The sequence below is a fragment of the Rattus rattus genome, chromosome 8 (genome assembly GCF_011064425.1).
Source record: "Rattus rattus isolate New Zealand chromosome 8, Rrattus_CSIRO_v1, whole genome shotgun sequence".
In the NCBI taxonomy this organism is placed as follows: Eukaryota; Metazoa; Chordata; class Mammalia; order Rodentia; family Muridae; genus Rattus; species Rattus rattus.
The window spans coordinates 94,317,417-94,334,391 of NC_046161.1; the positions used below are offsets into that span (position 1 = coordinate 94,317,417).

General features: G+C 47.5%; 1 non-coding gene across 1 annotated transcript; it reads right to left on the reverse strand.

Moving 5' to 3' along the window:
- Positions 1 to 4,819: 4,819 nt before the first annotated feature.
- On the reverse strand, positions 4,820 to 4,947 carry LOC116908413. The gene has a single exon (XR_004388953.1). It is a non-coding gene; the product is annotated as a small nucleolar RNA SNORA17 (small nucleolar RNA).
- Positions 4,948 to 16,975: the final 12,028 nt, after the last annotated feature.

Sequence of the window (16,975 nt, forward strand, 5' to 3'; positions counted from 1 at the left end):
AGCCCATCAAATTTGGGGAATGCCACCTAGATAGAAAGAACTTTATTTGGCTAGCTTGCCCAGTCAGCTTGTTGGGTACAGAGGGAAAGATTCTCTACAATTTAAATAGGAGGGGAATATGGAGTATGGAGTCAGAAAAATTCCTAAACTGAGCCCAGTGGGACACTCCCAAAGAGGAGCTAGTTACAGAATCTGGTGGGGTGCTCTGGGTTTGGGGGAAAGGGACCTATGGGTAGGTTGCTACCAATATCTATCAGTAGAAATGACACAGGATTTTCCTGCTGTCTTTTGGATGCCAAACAGAATCCTAACCAGATCTTAACTGACCACTTTCTCAGTCAACGTGAGGCTGTTCCTTACTTGTGCCTTGGGACCTCCTCTTTTTCTTGAACTTCCTGTTTTTCTTTGACTCACACTGCATGTGGAGGCCATCGCTGGGAGCCGAGCCAGCAACCCGTAGTTGATTGATTGGTTGTGGGTGAGACCTTTTCTAGCTGGGCACTGCTGTTCTGTCTGGCTCTCCAAGAGGCTCCCAAGTTTCTGAGATGAATTGCCTGTATGTTCGCTGGTTCCCAGGCTGAACATCCACCTCCATTTGCTCTGGGACACGAGACTTTCAGTTTTCAAACTGGAAATGCTCTAAGGAAATTGAAATAAGTCAACTTTCTGCCTCCCGTGTAAGGATAGTTTACAAAAACAAGCTGAAAGATGAAGCTTCCTGGTCGGGGGAACTACTGAATTTCAGAATTGACTGTGATGTACAAACTCATCTTCTTAAAGATGCAGAAATCTGCTGATGTCCCTGTCTTTGTTCATGTAATTTCAAGGATGAGGACCTCATGGTATCACCAGTCAACCCTGCAGATGATAACATCATAATCATATCTGGTCCATTGAGCTAAGATCTGCACCACCACCACCACCACCACCACCACCACCACCACCACCACCTCCACCTCCATCACCTGCACCCACCACCACCACCACCACCACCACCACCACCACCACCACCACCACCACCACCACCTCCACCTCCATCACCTGCACCACCACCACCACCACCACCACCACCACCACCACCACCACCACCACCACCACACCACCTCCACCTGCACTACCACCCCAACTCACCCCTCCTTTCCATTACTCTGCCCTGCAGAAGGCTCTCCATTCTTAGTCACTCACCTCTTAGGACCTCATTTAACCTATTCTAGCTTGCTTTTCTGATAAAACACTTTGACCAAAAGCAACTTGGGGAGGAAAGGGTTTATTTTATCTTATACTTTCAGGTCATAAGCCATCATTAACAGAAATCAGGGCAGGAACAAAAGGCAGGAATCATGGAGGAGCACTGCTTGCTTGTTTGCTGTCTGGCCCACTCACGGGATAGCCTTCTTCTACAACCCAGGCCCACCTACCTTGGGATAGCACTGCTCAGGGTGGAAGAGGTGCTCCACATCAATCATCAGTTAAGACCATCCCTCACAGACATGACCACAGGCTACTCTAATGCCTTAATGGAAACTCTCCTTCAAATGACTCTAGGCTCATCAAGTTGGTGGCTGAAACTAACTAAGATATAACATATCATTCATATATATATATATAATATATATAATATATATATTAATGCATTGGTATAGAAAATTTAGAGCGAGCAGGGGCAGCATTATCCACACCTGTTTGGTTGTCTTATGTCTTATTTGTATTATATTTTAGTCTAATTTAGTTTCTTACATTTTTTCTTCCTCTTACCCTCCTCCTCCTCCTCTTCTTCTTGGAGACAGTATCTTGCTCTGTGGCCCAGGCTGAGCAGGAACTCACTAAATTAGCTTGATGTTCCTTGAACTTGCAATAATCCTCCTGCCTCTGCCTCCCAAGTGCGGTGATTACATACATGAACCACTATGCCTGGTCTTGGTTACCTTTAAATCAGGGACATTCAGAACCCTGCCCTCAGTCCCAACCCATTCTTATTAGCAGTTACAAACTTCCCTCCATTAAGACCATGTGCCTGGTGAACTATAACAAAATGGACAGATACTCAGTTGTGACTATAATTATCAATATATTTGTGTTTCCTGCATAGGTGCATACCCACAGTCACACGTTTAATGAGATAACGTGAACAAAGCTAGGTCCCTCAGAATGCTGACTGATGAAGCCCTTTCCCTAGGCCATGAGGGCAGCCTCTTAATTCCCATTTTATCATGGAGGAAATTGGGAGGTGGCCTGTAGGAACTGCCACTTACACAAGTATAGAGCTTGGAGGGTGCTCTCCTGAGTTTTTCCCCCTCTATAACTGCGCTGTTGTCCATAAATCTCCAGTAGTTTAGCCAGAGTGGTACCTAGCCATAGCGTCCTACGTCTGTCTAGTGCTGTTTTCTAAGTCAGACTTGTCGTCTGTTGTCCCGGAACTCTAACTTCCTCACGTTTTCCTGTAGATGCACATTTCCTCTCTGGTGTTCAGCCCACACCCACACTCCAGTACAGTACATTAAGATTGAGTGTGGACATGGGGCTATCTGTGTCAGGGCTTTAAAAACATTGATTTCTAAATGAAAGAATTAATGGAAACCTGACCATTTGCAAAGTGTCTTAGTATGTCACCCATCTGCTTAGAAACTCAAAGGGAAGGGCCAATCTATATTATTGGAGTGTCAATAAATAAATCGCAAGGTATCTGTGGAATATTCACAAATCTATTGTGTGTAGGGAATTGGACTACACGTGAAGTTTAAAGTGTTTTTTAACTTCTTATTGACTCTTTGTGAACTTTCCATCATTCATCCCCATCCCACTCATCTCCTCCCCTCATACCTGCCCTGTGCCCTTGCACCCTCCCTCTCAGCAGAAGGTGTCGTGCGTCACAGTGTGTCCCACAGTATACCCTTTCATCCACACTTCTTTGCTTGCAATGACTTGCTTGGTCTTTCATTGCAACTTTCATTGCCATGACTTGTTGGTCTGGTTCACATCTCTGGCTTCTGCTACTCTGTCAATACTGGAACCTCACTGGGACTCCTCTTGGATAGCCTGTTGTTGCTCTGTGTCATGATGACACTGGAGTTTTGAATCTGTAGGACTGACCAGATGTCAATGCGCTCCAGCAGTCCATCAACGGGGTAGATGTTGGGGTGGACCAATTCAGACCCTGGATCTGGGCCTGAGAGGTATCAGCTGGTCAGCCTGCTGGCTCTCCTAATCTCAATGCCCTTGGAGAGGGCTCACCAGCAACCCCTACAACAGGATCAGCTCTACCCTCCTGCCCAGGCATGGTGCAGAGCCCACACTCCTGAATGTTTTGGCTGATAAGGAACAAGGCCAGTTCTCCCATTCTCCTGATGCTGGGGGCCAGGTCTTCCACCAGCCATAAATGGTGAGGAATGAGGGAGGGGAAGAGAGCATCTCTCCCTCATCTGCCATCACCCAGCAGACAAGATTCAGGACCAGCTCCTCTGCCTACCATAGGTGGCAAGGGGTAAGTGTGGGGGGAGAGCAAATCTCCCTTTGCTCATGCTGCCGCACAGCAGACAAATTATGGGGCCAGTTCTCCCATGCTTTAACCCTCAGGGCTGGCTCACCCATACCCCTGCCATCTGTTCTACTCTGCGGCCCAAGTGAGGTGCAGGTGAGGGGCAGGACCATCTCTCCTGCTCTCGTGACCCCACTGGGGCCAACTTTCTCTGCCTGCCATCCATGGCAAGGGCAAAAGGAAGAGGAGAGAATCTCTCCCTCACTGATGCCACTGCATAGCAGATATGAGGCAGGGCTGGCCCTCCCGCACTCATGCCCTTGTACCTGGCTCAACAGCAACCCCCACATCCAGAGCCAACTCTTCTGTGCTGCCCAGGTGAGGGTCAGGGCCAGCTCCCCAACTCTGATGACCCCAGGGCAACTCTCCTGCTGCCATAGGTAACAAGGGGTGGGGGTGGGTCATCTCTCCCTAACCAATGTCACCACACAACAGACAGGTGATGGGACCAGCTCTCCCATGCACACACCCTTGGAGCTGGCTCACCCACAACCCTGCCATCAGGGTCAACTCTACTTTGTTGCCCAGGTGAGGGGTAGGACCCATTCTCCCAAGTGCTGCAGCAGGTGAAGGGCAGGGCTAGCTCTCTTCCTCTCATGACCCCAGGGACAGCTAGCCCTCCCATGATGCCCAGGCAAAAGACAGGACCAGTTCTGCACAACACTCAGATATTGACAAGTCCCTGGGTGGTATCCCAGATCAGGGACATCTGCCTAGGTGCTTCAGGGTTACAGACCAAGATGTGCCCTCACCCTGTAACTCACAGGCCTGTACCCCACTATGGTCCCAGGTGGGGCTCACATCAGGCTCCTCATGGCCCTTGAGTCTGCAGTTCTGTCTTTCTTCATTGTGTCCACATCCTTGCATTTCTCTTCCCACTTCTCCACCACTGACTTGCTCCTCTTAGTAGTGTGCCTGGAGTCTCTGAGTGTCTGGGGTCACCTCAGGAGTACTATGCCCTGATTGTGCATTATGGTGCCAGGCAGGTGTTATCTCGGGCATAGTCTGGCCACTGCTGGCATGGTGGTCATCTCAGACTAGCTCCCTGTCCAGGCCCCATGGTGCCAGTCTGCTGATCATCTTGTGCTCACTCTGCTCCCGGCCTGCCCGAGTGGCCCCTTGCAAGGGTCATCTGTCTCAGGCTCATGGCCACCTGGGGCCCACAGTTCCAAGTGGGGTTCTTCTAGTCTCCAGCTCACTCTCCACCCTGAGAGCCCATTTGGTCCTGCCTGGTGTCGGACGGGAGGTCATCTCAGGCTCGAGATGTCAGGATGTATTTCAAGAAGTGTTAGGCTACTAACCGTTCAGATGTTCATAGGTCAGAGCACAGAGCATAGGCATAGTCTCCTCTCTGTCACCTACTGAAGCACCTGTGACAGACCAGCCACACCTGACATGACTCTGGGGATGGGAAAGTTTTCTAATGATTTATTTATTTGCATTTTATGTGAATTGGTGTTTTGCCTGCATCTATGTCTGTGTGAGCAAGCCGGATCCCCTGGAACTAGCATTAACGACAGTTGTGAGCCGCTAGTCAAATGTTTTTAACCACTGAGTCATCTCTAATTTTAACGTTTTAAGAATAGATTAAACATTGGAAAGGAGCTTCTTCTCTGGTGTTAAGTAAAATGAGACAGGATGGACCGCCGTATGCACAAAAGGTATGCATATTGTGGCTAGAATACACAGAGTAGGGCAGCGCTAAGGAAGTACACCCCGACGGAAGTGGGTCTCCCGGGACGGGGGCAGGAAAGCCTACCAACCAGTTCCCTTTGTTCTTTGTGGATTTGTATGTTCTCTATTGTCCTAAAACAAACATGTCCTATATTTATGCTTAGATGAAGCTGAGATGAGCTCCAGACTCAAAGGTGTTATCCACTCTCCGTTGCCAGGTGCACCAAGACATTGCACCAGAGGTATACAGGGGAAAAAAAGCAATGGAGGACAGAAGTGCTGTTTTCCAGGACTCTGGGAATGGACCAAGGATGCTGCAGGACTGCAGGGAGTGGGGTGGGGTTGTCCTGTTGCTATTCCCGTTGCATTCGTGTGTCTATTATTACCTTCGAGGCTCACTGCTTCCCAGAGGTGGACGCAAAGTCAGATAAGGATACTTGAAGCCTTAACGAGTGGTGAGAATGCAGAACTTTCTCCCTTCTGGGAAGACGGGAGGCAGGTCTATCCAGGAATCCCTCTCCGCTTTTCTGGTACCCACTCCCAGTGCCCAGCTCAGAGCTTAGGAATCCAGCCCCAAGGGTTGACGGAACTCCTTAGAGAGAGGAGCGTATCTGATCAGCATCTTGCCCTGTAGGAAGGGCAGCCCAAGGGTGAGGCGGCAAGGACAGGAGCTGCCACTGGATCTGCTGAGTACTGACTGGAGATCTAGACCTATGCCTGGGGATTTATGCCTGGGAAGATGTGGAAACCATCTGAGTGGAATTTCCCGTGGCCATGTTGGTCATCCTCCCATACTGTTTGTAAGGCTGCACCCTGTTGATGATCTAAACAGTGGTGATCTCTGATTCTCTGAGGACGAGACTGGTAAGATTCATTTGTGTGTGTGTGTGTGTGTGTGTGTGTGTGTGTGTGTGTGTGTGTGTGTGTGTGTTCAGGAGTCACTTGGTTTTACTGTTGTTTTGTTTTGTTTGTTTGTTCTCACCTCCCTGGAACTCATTAAATAGATTACCCTGGATGGCCAGTGTCTTGGGGTTTTACTGCTGTTATCAGGCACCATGACCAAGGCAAATCTTATAAAGGACAACATTTGATTGGGGCTGCCTTATAGGTTCAGAGTTTCAGTCCATTATCATCAAGGTGGAGAACATGACAGCATCCAGAAAGGCATGGGACAGGAGGAGCTAAGAGTTCTACATCTTCATCTGAAGGCTGCTAGCAGAATACTGACTTCCAGGCAGCTAAGACGAGGGTCTTAAGCCCACATGCACAGTGACACATCTTCTCCAAGAAGGCCACACTTTCTACTAGTGCCACTCCCCGGGCTGAGCACAGACAAAGCATCACAACCAGAAAGCCCCAAAGGTCTGCTTTCTTAGTGATGGGATTGCAAATGCACACCAGCATGCCCAGTTTCCTTTTCCCCTTTGTTCTGAGGATCAACCCAAGGTCCTCATCACTGACTGAGCCAACTCTCCATCTTCATATTCTTGATTACCATCAACCATTAGCTATTCAGTGACTCGTCAAAACGGAAGGACTCCATCCCTGCAGTCAGATATGCACATTTATGCAAGTGACAGCAAAGTCACAAGACGTGACATAAGTAGAAACGTGCCTGTTTAAGGTAATGGATAAGGCGGACTCTGCTTTACAGAGCTGGGTCACAGACAGTGAATTCTAGAGTCATCCTCACTGTCCTCATACAGAATGACCGAATGGGAAACACCATTGGGAATGAGACAAGGTCTCTGTCTCCCAAAGGCTGTGGTTAGATGAGCCCTAGTGAATTATGATTTCCATCAACAAGACCCCTTAATGAAAATACTCAAAGGCGCTTCATAAAGTCAGTAAAATCAGAGTCCCCATGTATGGCTAAGCTTGTGAGAAGGAGAGGGGAATCTTCGGGTGAGAGAAATGAAGAATGCATAGAACACACCATCTTGGTACACCAGTCACTGCGGCGGGGGGCAGACGGGAATTGGGCATAGAGGCTATGAGGCCAGGAAAGAGCCCAAAAGACTGTCTGAAAAGGAGGTGGTGGTAGCCATAGTAGGGGTACCTAAGATGACATGCGAGGCAGGGGGTCCCATGAGTCCATAAAGCTGGGACTGCTTGGTCAACCACCCCAAGGAGAGCTGAGATCTGAGTGTCTAATGGCATCTTGGGGTGAGAAGCTTCCTCTGAAAGACTAAAACCCCAGAATGAACTACACTGAATTGCCAACTGAGGGACCACGAGATGGACAGATTTTATACTATATAAAAGTTAGATCAAGTGGATCTGAAATATAAGACCCAAAACTATAAAACTCAAAAGAAGACATGGAGACCAAACTTTGTGACATGGGGCTGGGCAAAGTTGTCTTAGATGTGATGTCAAAAAACATAGGCAGATATGCATTAAAATTGTTAAGTCACATGACGTTGAATTTTTAAACATTTCTGTATGTCAAATGACACAGTCGATGGCATCTTAGAAAGGGTGATCTGTGGGCTGCAGAGATGACTCAGTGGTTAAGAGCACTGGTTGTTCTTCCAGAGGACCTGGATTCAATTTCCAGCAACCACATGGCGGCTCACAGCTGCCGATAGCCCCAGTTCCAGGGGACCCAACACCCGTACACAGACGTAAGTGCAGGCAAAACATAAAATAAAAATTAAAAACAAAAAAAAATGCAATCTAAGGAATGGGAGCAAATACATGCAAATGTATGTGCAGTAAGGATTAACATCCAGGCACATGAAGAACTTCTTTGACCTAGAAACAAAAATCAGCTGGAACTGTAAACTGAATAAACCCTACCTTTACTTTGCTTTTGGTTCAGGTACTTTATCCCAGCAATGGAAAAGAAACTAGGACGTTACATGAGAAAGATCTGGAAGCAGAGTCTCCAAGCAATATTTAAGCACCCCTGATCATAGCTGCACCAAAGTAGAAGGAACCCAAGGCTCCACCAATAAATAAACACACAAGCACACCAGACATAGCTACAGGGTGGAACATTAGTCAGCCGTCAAAAGGGAAGACAGGCTCAAGCAAGCGATAAAATAGATAGATGGGCCTGGAGGACGTTCTGCTCAGTGAAGTGTGCCAACCACAAAAGGACAAAGAAAAGACTTCATTTAAGTGAGGTCTGTAACACGGCTAAAGTCATACATACAGGCTGTAAATGGGAGTTTCGTAGGGTGGGAGGGATGGAGGGAGTGTGGGGAGCTTCTCTCCAGTGAGTATTCATTTCAGTAGCACAAGATGAGATGTGGACACTGATGGTAATGGTTGCACAGCAGTAAATGTGTAATGCCACAAGAATTGGTACTGTCAGTGGTCGTGATGGTAAGTGGGTTGAGATGTATGAGTAATCAGTACAAAGTCACTAGGCATGTGTCTTCCGAAGGAGAGGAGAATAAAATGTAGAATTAAAAAAATGGTAATAAAAAAATGTAATCGAAGGCTGTAACAATGGAAGCTTGTGGGGCAAACCCCCTTCAGTGAAGCATGATATAATTACTAAATAGAGGAAGAATGGCATGCAAATGGCTTACCTCGTTAGTTCCATGCCAGAGAGTCTCAGGTTAAGTTAAAAAACAGAGTCAAATTGCTTTTGAAAAGGGACATCCAAAACGATGGGATGTGAGGGTCACATGCAGGACATTCCTGCATGACCCACCCCTTCCTTCATTCTCAAAGATGGTGGCTTAGCATCTTGAAATCTATCAGCTCATTCTCTCTCCCCTCTCATAAAGACTTTTGTGATTACACACACACACACACACACACACACACACACACAGAGAGAGAGAGAGAGAGAGAGAGAGAGAGAGAGAGAGAGATGCATCTTGGATAAGCTCTCAATTTAACATCCTAATCATGCCTTCAAATGTCATTTTGCCACATAAGCTAATACATTCAAAGGTCACACCTATAACCCCAGCATTTGGGAAGTGGAAGCAAGTGGATTAGGAATTCGAGGCCAGCCTTGGCTACACAGTAAGTTGGAGGCAAGTCTGTGCTACATCAAACCCTGACTCCAAAACCAAACAAATAACCAAAACCCCCAAATATAAACATTAAAGCACATGACACAGAACGGTTGAACATCAAGAGGCAGAAGTTTACCAGGAGACTTAGACAGAAAGATGATTTACCCATTTTAATAACAAGTACAAGTGCCTAAGGCAGGAAGAATGCCAGACTGTGGTATATTTGTAATATTTACAAATGAATGGGACTCACAGCTAGAATATACCCAGAACAGAGCACACGACATCCAGCAAGGAAGTACATGGCAGACCTGATCAGGTGGACTAGAGTATCTCTGAATCTCACTGTCCTTCTGTCCTCACGAAGCTCTGTCTTCCAGAAGACAGAGTCACAGCCAGCAGCCAGAGAATGTCTATTGTCACCGAACATTCATTTAGATGCAATTTGAAAAATCCCAGGGCTGACTCTAATTGTCTCAGCTGGGTCTAGTGGCCCTCCCTGTGCTGGACACCATACTGGCATTGTCTCCTTGAATCATGCGGTCCATCAGGGGTCCATCTTCTAGAACTGTTCTTGCAAGGTGGGTAGACAGGGCAATCCAGACGTGCTGTGTTAGGACGGAGGACAAACAAAGAGACACCAAAGAAAAGGTGTGGTCCATGGTACAGTGGGAAATTCCTTAGGTGTCAGTAGTGGGCAGATTGTTTGGACAAAGAACAAAATGGAAATGGTTCACCCACTCTGCACTCCGCAGTCACAGCCGGTTCTAAGGAACCACCAACAAAACCACAACCTTAGAGGAAACTGGAAGTGAGGTTTAGAAGACTTCTCAATTGACCACAGCTCAGCAGACAGCCAGAAGGCTGGCTACAGCTTAATTAATTGGTTAATCGCATTGTCCCTCTCCTCCAAATGTCATTTAACACAGAAAAAAGGTCCCTCCAGAACGAGGGCAGCAAGGTACAGGCGAGGGATCTTTCTGAATTGCGTCTTCGCTGCTGTAACCAATGACTCCAGCCATGATACTTAAGCGAGGACTTACTATGAGGATAGCTGTGTCCTTGGAGGATGTGGTGCCAAGTGGTTTCTTCACTGTCTCCCACTTCTACGATCTCCTATACTTCTTCATGTCCCATCCCTTTGTCCATCCTCAAAGATGATGACTTAGTGTCTTGAAATCTGTCCCCTCCCCCTCTCCCTCCCCCTTCTTATCTCATAGAGAGTCTTGCCTACCCCCCAACCCCCCTCACAGTTCTTGGATATGTTCCTAATTTAAAATCTTTTTTTTTCTTTTTTCTTTTTTTCAGAGCTGGGGACCGAACCCAGGGCCTTGCGCTTGCTAGGCAAGCGTTCTATCACTGAGCTAAATCCCCAACCCCCCCTAATTTAAAATCTTAACTACACCTTCAAATTTCCTTTTTGCATGTAAGCTACCATATTCAAAGGTTCTGAGGGCCCCCTTCTACATAGGGGAAGACATTCTTTTGTCCAACTCAGGGTTTACTCAAACTAAAGTCAGTAGAAGACATTCATACATATAATATGATACAGTACAAGGAATTGGCTCACACAATATTGGGGGCAAGCAGTCCTATCACAAACAGGATCTTAGGAGTCAGTGGCTTGGGCCAAAGGTGCTGTCCATGGTGTGTGTGTGTGTGTGTGTGTGTGTGTGTGTGTGTGTGTGTGTGTGTGTTTGCCAGGCACACACTTGTCAGTTCTCCTAAGTTTTGTAGTTGATTGGCTTGGGCCAACTCAGATCATATAGAATCATTTTCCTTGCTTAAAGTCAAGCAGTTCTGCCTTTTAATCACATCTGCAGACCTTGATAGTGACCCCTGGGTTGTGTTTGAACAGGTGAGGCAAGGCTAGCCATGCTGACGTGTCCAATGTACTGTTACAATTAGGACATGTGGGAACAGAGTGTGTCAGCTCCAGGAGTTTGGGATACCATGGGTGCACAGGGAATCCCCGGAAGGTGGAGCCTTCCTGAAACTGTTGATGTGAGGAATGCATGCTTTGGTGAGCTTCTCTGAGAAGCCCAAGAGGGGGTGAGCTTTTCTGAGAAGCCCAAGAGGGGGTGAGCTTCTCTGAGAAGCCCAAGAGGGGGTGAACTTCTCTGAGAAGCCCAAGAGGGGGTGAGTACCTTCCCAAAGTTTGAAAAAGCTGTGATGAGAGAGTCTGCTTCCCTCTACACCAACCTTGCCCGGCCACACAATGAACGAACTACTGTGACTATAGAGATGCCCCTTCCTTCTGTTGCTCTCCCATTGCTAGGTCCCAGGCCCGAGGTGCAGACTGGAATGAGCGGGTGGCGGAAGGTAGGTGAGCTCATGTCTGCTGCTCCTGGAACGGCAGCAGTAGGCGTGAGTGTTTGCTTAGCTTATCTTTCCCCATCTGAAGATGCTCATTGGTGACTCACTCCGGATTCTTGAGGTCTGCAGGGAGAAGTCCCAGCCCAAACCAACCACATGCAGGTAAAGGGACACTCTATCCCCCTGTGCCCCTCATTTGCCTTCTGGTGTTCTAAGTGAAGTAGGAAGCGAATCTGCCTGGGGTGGGAGGCTCCCCAACACCCACTGTGCATCCAGATTCTCAGGAGGATTCCCCATGCCCAAATAGCCCAGAACGGGGAGGGAAATCTGTAAGTCTCAGCTTCTCACTCCGTGGGAAGAGTTTACCTTTTAGCAGCGCTGTTCACAAAATGTGTTTGTCTAGAGGTTAAGCTGTGTCACTGGGAAACAAAAAGATAGCAGGAAAGAAGGAAGAACTTAGGCTTGGGTGTTCTTGCTTTGACTTGATGGCAGTGGTTGTCAAAATGGAATCTGTGAACCAATTGCACCCACCACACATGCCAGCTATTGTAAAGACGAATTTTCATGCCCCACCGCAGACTACTAAATGACAAGCTGGATGCATTAGATCCAGAGTGCTTCGGTAAGACTTCTGGGTACTTCTGATGTGCTCCAGCGTTCAAGGACATCTTTCAGGCAAGCACATCTTGAGCTCCTGATGTGCATGTGGAGTGTGCTGTAGTTACTGTTATGTATGTGGCCGTGACAGTGAATAGCAGGAAGCAATTGGTATTCAACTCCCATGGTTGCCAGGTAACTCGAATGTCTGATATCACCGATGGAAGGAATTTGCCTAGCCTCTCAGGTTGATCAGCAAAGGCCTCCCAGAACTTTCTGGTGTGGCTTGGGTAAAAGCCAATGGCTGTAATCTCCTGGCCTAGAGACCTCTCTGAGCCAGGAGACTGGAGTAGGAAGGAACCAAAGCAGATCTTCTTAGCCAGGAGGAGCAGCCATGTTGCAATCTGCAGGCTCTCCGGTGGCACTCAAAACACCCAGGCTGGGTTCCACATTTGAACCTCATTTGAGCCATTGGGAAGGACCAGTTGTCTGGGAGGCTGAGGTCATGAGTTCAACTTAAATGCTCAAGGCAATCAGGGAGTCTGAGAAATTGGCTTTCTCGTCTCTGTATCTACCCCTGTGTGTCCTAATGACTGGACATTTTGTGGTGCTAAGAGCACCCGGTGCTCTGGAGGACCCATTTCAGAGTTTGTGGGGATCCCTATGGCCACTCCCTTGTTGCCCTTTGGGGCCATGGTGTGAGTGTGAGTTGGGAAGGAGCACCAGAGGGTTGTGGAGAATGGGGAGCCACTCTCTTGTGAGTGCTACTGGACTCACATCTTTCCTGCTCCCCTTTCTTGATGCCTGCCTTTGTCCTTGATTTTCTTCTCTCACAGCAGCCTAGGACCGGATGAAGCTTTTCTGGGCGAGGACTTGGGCGGTTCTGTGGTCTGGCTGAAGACCCCTCCCTTCCAGGTCTTTCAGCTCCGTCACGCGCTCTCTGTGTTGACTTTGAAAATATTTTTCTCTTTCCCCAATTTGCTTACTTAAAGAGGGGGTGCATTGGTTCACTTTTCTGTTGCTCCATAAGTCCTGGCGAAAAGTAACCCAAGGTTGAGAAAGGGTTTAGTTTGGCTTATTATAGTTAAGTGTACAGGCCGGCAGGGTAGGGCAGGCATGGTGGGAGTGTACAGCAGCCCAGGTAATGGGAGAGAGCCACTTCCATCCTCTCTGTAGCTGAACCACCCTGGAAATGCACACCCATTTGTCTCTTAGGCAATTCTAAATCTGGTCAAGTTGATAGCCAAGATTATTTGTGTGTGTGTGTGTGTGTGTGTGTGTATTTGTGTGTATACACTCACAAAAGTCATATATATATGAGAGAGAATCCAGTGACTCATGTCTTGATTAGTGCAAAGCCAGAGTATATATACACACATATATAAATATAGACATAGATATATAGATATAGAAATATATGCGTGGGTTGGGGATTTAGCTCAGTGGTAGAGAGCTTGCCTATACATAGGCCCTGGGTTACATCCCCCAAAAAAAAAAAAAAAAAAAAAAAAAAAAAAAAAAAAAAAGAAATATATGCATACATACATACGTACATACATACATACATACATACATACATACATACATACATACATACATATGAAAGGACCTGCCTTGCTTCCCTGCTAGCCTGGCAGCTTTTGGGAGCAGGGGAAAGCAGGGTTCATTCTTACTGAGTAAGACTGAGTACAGGACACCCAGAGGATAGCTTGGCTATTAGCCCTCCTGAGACAGCCATCTACTGTGAGAAAGCTTCTACTTCTAGGGAGGACTACATGTGCACACTTCTGCCCATCCAAAGACTAGACTCAGCTTGGACCACATCACAAATGCTGTTAGAGATCAAGTGGCCCTTGTCTGGCTGCAGATTAATGACCTCAAAAGCCACAGTTTAGATGTGTTAGGCTATCTGTCATGTGACCGTGACCTTGTCCTGGTTTTGTGCCACTTTAGCACCTCGGCTGTCAGGAGGTACCCATGAGGCTCTAGGTCAAGTAAGCCTTCCCCCTTCTTAACGGGGAAAACGGAGTCTGGCAGTGAGGCCTGTGTCGAGCAGGAGTAAAAGCTAGTAAAGATAAAGAGATCAGTCTTGTGTGGGAATCTAGCTCACCCTAGCACTCCCAGGCCCCAGGGTCTGATTTCCAGCACCACCAGAAAAACAACAAAGGAAGGAGTGAAAAAAAGAACAGAGGAAAGATTTTTTTTTCTTCAGCTGGAACCCTGCTAAAGGAGCTTCAGCCTCCAGCCCAGGAGGGACTAATTTCAATGCAGCCCTTGAGTCCTGGTTTTCCACTGGGTTTGGCGATTGCTTTCCACACTACCCCCTCCAGTGAATAAGGAGCAGAAATGAAGCCCTCTTTCCCTGGAACCAGCCACTGCCCTGACTGAAACCTAGAGGCCATTCCTAATGCCACTCCCAGTCAACCCCCTGAACCATTCATTCTCTAAGCATGCCACCAACCATTTGCACGACCAGAGAGAACTGGTCTTGTCCTTGGTAGGCAGCCGTGCTCTGCCCAGCTTCCCTTCCAAGCCAGACCTCTCACTGATCCTTTTTTTTCTTTGCTGTCCCCATTCCTGTCCTCGTCTCCTTGCACTCTCTCTTTAGGTCCCCCTCCGCTGATGGACCACAGTCAGACCGCATCCACCCGCTGACCTCTGCGTGCCTGCTCCCACCTGTACTCATACAGCCCGGTGGCTCCTTCCTCTCACTGCCCGCCTGCCCTGCCTGTGTTCTGACCTCTTCACTTCCCTCACTCCACTCTCTCAGTGCCCCTTGCCACCCTTGGGCCATCTCAGCTCTCAAGCCTTTCTTTGTCAGAATTTCTAGCCAGTCACTGCCATTGTCCAACCAGAGACTTCCTGCCTTGTCTTAGCAGCCTCCCTTCCTCTAGCCTGACTACTTTCCTGCTTTCTCCCGTTACAGAGCAACCTTTGTGGAAGGTCCAGCATGTGTCATCTCTGCTTAGAAGTCTTCAGTGATGGCTAGACGGAGATGAACTCCTGTGTCCCCCCCAGGGAGGCAATTCTCATTCACAGTTTAATTTCTTCCCACCACACACCCAGAACTTTCCCCAGATTCCTCTGATCGTATCACCCTGCTTTCCTTGTTTCCTGAGCCTGGAGTTGGCTCATCTTCAAAAGTTTAGTTCCGACTCAGTACTCCAGGACCTGTTGTTCACCCTCTCACCTTGATTGTCCCAGTACGGCACCATTTTGTCCCAGTACAGCATAATTACTTGAACTGCTTCTCTGTTGTCTGGCCAATTCTCCCCAAGAGCCTTTGGGGCAATTGTACACAGGGATCTTACCAACAAACTGTTCCCATAGGGGATCCAGCCCTGTTTGACCCTTGATCTCTCATGGAGTGTACCCAGTCTAGGGAGCTAGTCAATAACTATCTGCTTATGGTCACAAATGTTCTTTTCCAGGAAGAATCAGCAATAAGACACTGTCCCTCTCCCCAGAGCCCTGGATTAAGAAAAACCAAACCTGTCGAAACTGGTAGACTAAGGCAGTTAAAACGTGTTCACTGTTGCCAGAGAGAACTGACATCTTGGCTCTCAGAGTTTGAGCATTTAGAAGGAAGCTACATGCTAAGCACTTTGCAAAGGTATCCTACTATTCTCTGAACAAGGTTGTCAGCCATTCACAGTCATTGCTGTTACCACCGCTTTAAGGATACAGAGACTTAAAAATGATGCTGGAATCGCTTGGTCATGGTATAATTCGCAGCACTTGGAAAAGGTGAGAAGCCAATCCAGGTTCCACGGGACACTTAGGGTTTAGCCTTGCCTTTGAAACAACGTGCCCTGGTCCCTTTGTACTATTACAGCTTCAGAGAGTTTACAGAACAAAACACCACATGCTGGGCTGCTTAAAACAACAGAATTTGTTCACCTTCATGAATGTTTCAAGACCAGAGACTTAAAAACAAAGCAAAACAAAACAAAATCAAGGTGTGGGTAGAATTGTTTTCCTCGGATGGCTGAAGGGATATTCTCTACACCCGTCTCCTTCCTTCTATTGACAGTCAGAAATCCTGGGCCTATAGACACATTATCCCAGGTTCTGCCTTTACTGTCACCTGTGTCCCTGCCTGTGTGTCTGTCACTTACTTCTTTCTCTCTCTCTCTTTCTTTCTTTCTTCTTTCTTTCTTTCTTTCTTTCTTTCTTTCCTTCCTTCCTTCCTTCTTTCTTTCTTTCTTTCTTTCTCTATTTCTTTTATTCAAACTTATAAACTTAACTCTGCAATTGAGCTGGATTTGGAGGGAATGAGGAAAATACGGAACCCAAAGAACTTCAGTGGGATCAGAAGTTAAGGGATACTGCAGGCGGATGGTGTGGGGGCAGTCTCCTGAGCTACATAAGAAATGGTCTGGTGCGTAAGATGCCTAAGGTCAGAAGAATTAGAGTTGCCCACAGTCAGAAATGATGATCCTTTTGCTGGTCTTGCCTTTCCAGGGTCCAGAATGCTCCATGGCTTCCATGCTGCTCACGCCTGCTTTCTCCTTCCCATGTTTGTCCTTAGCCACTCAGTCTTGGCAGTGTAGATAAGGGACTGAGAAGCAGTTGTATTTGGTCCAGCGTTTGCTATGGACAAGATGCCAGGACCTGTACCCTTCAGGATGAAGTTCTCCTCCTCAAAGAGATGTCCTCTTATGGGCAAAAGCCAGTGGATGTGAGCCTCCTCTATTTCAATAATCACTATCTTGATTATAGCTCCAAGGAACCTGTTTCCAAATAAGCCAGATGCCAGGAGTCCGTAGGCTAATGTGTTTCTGGAAGGCATAATCCAACCTGTGATACTCAGGAAGGAGGCTGGAGACAGAGAATGTCCTTACTGCTTTGTCTGAGTCCTAGAAGGATGGAG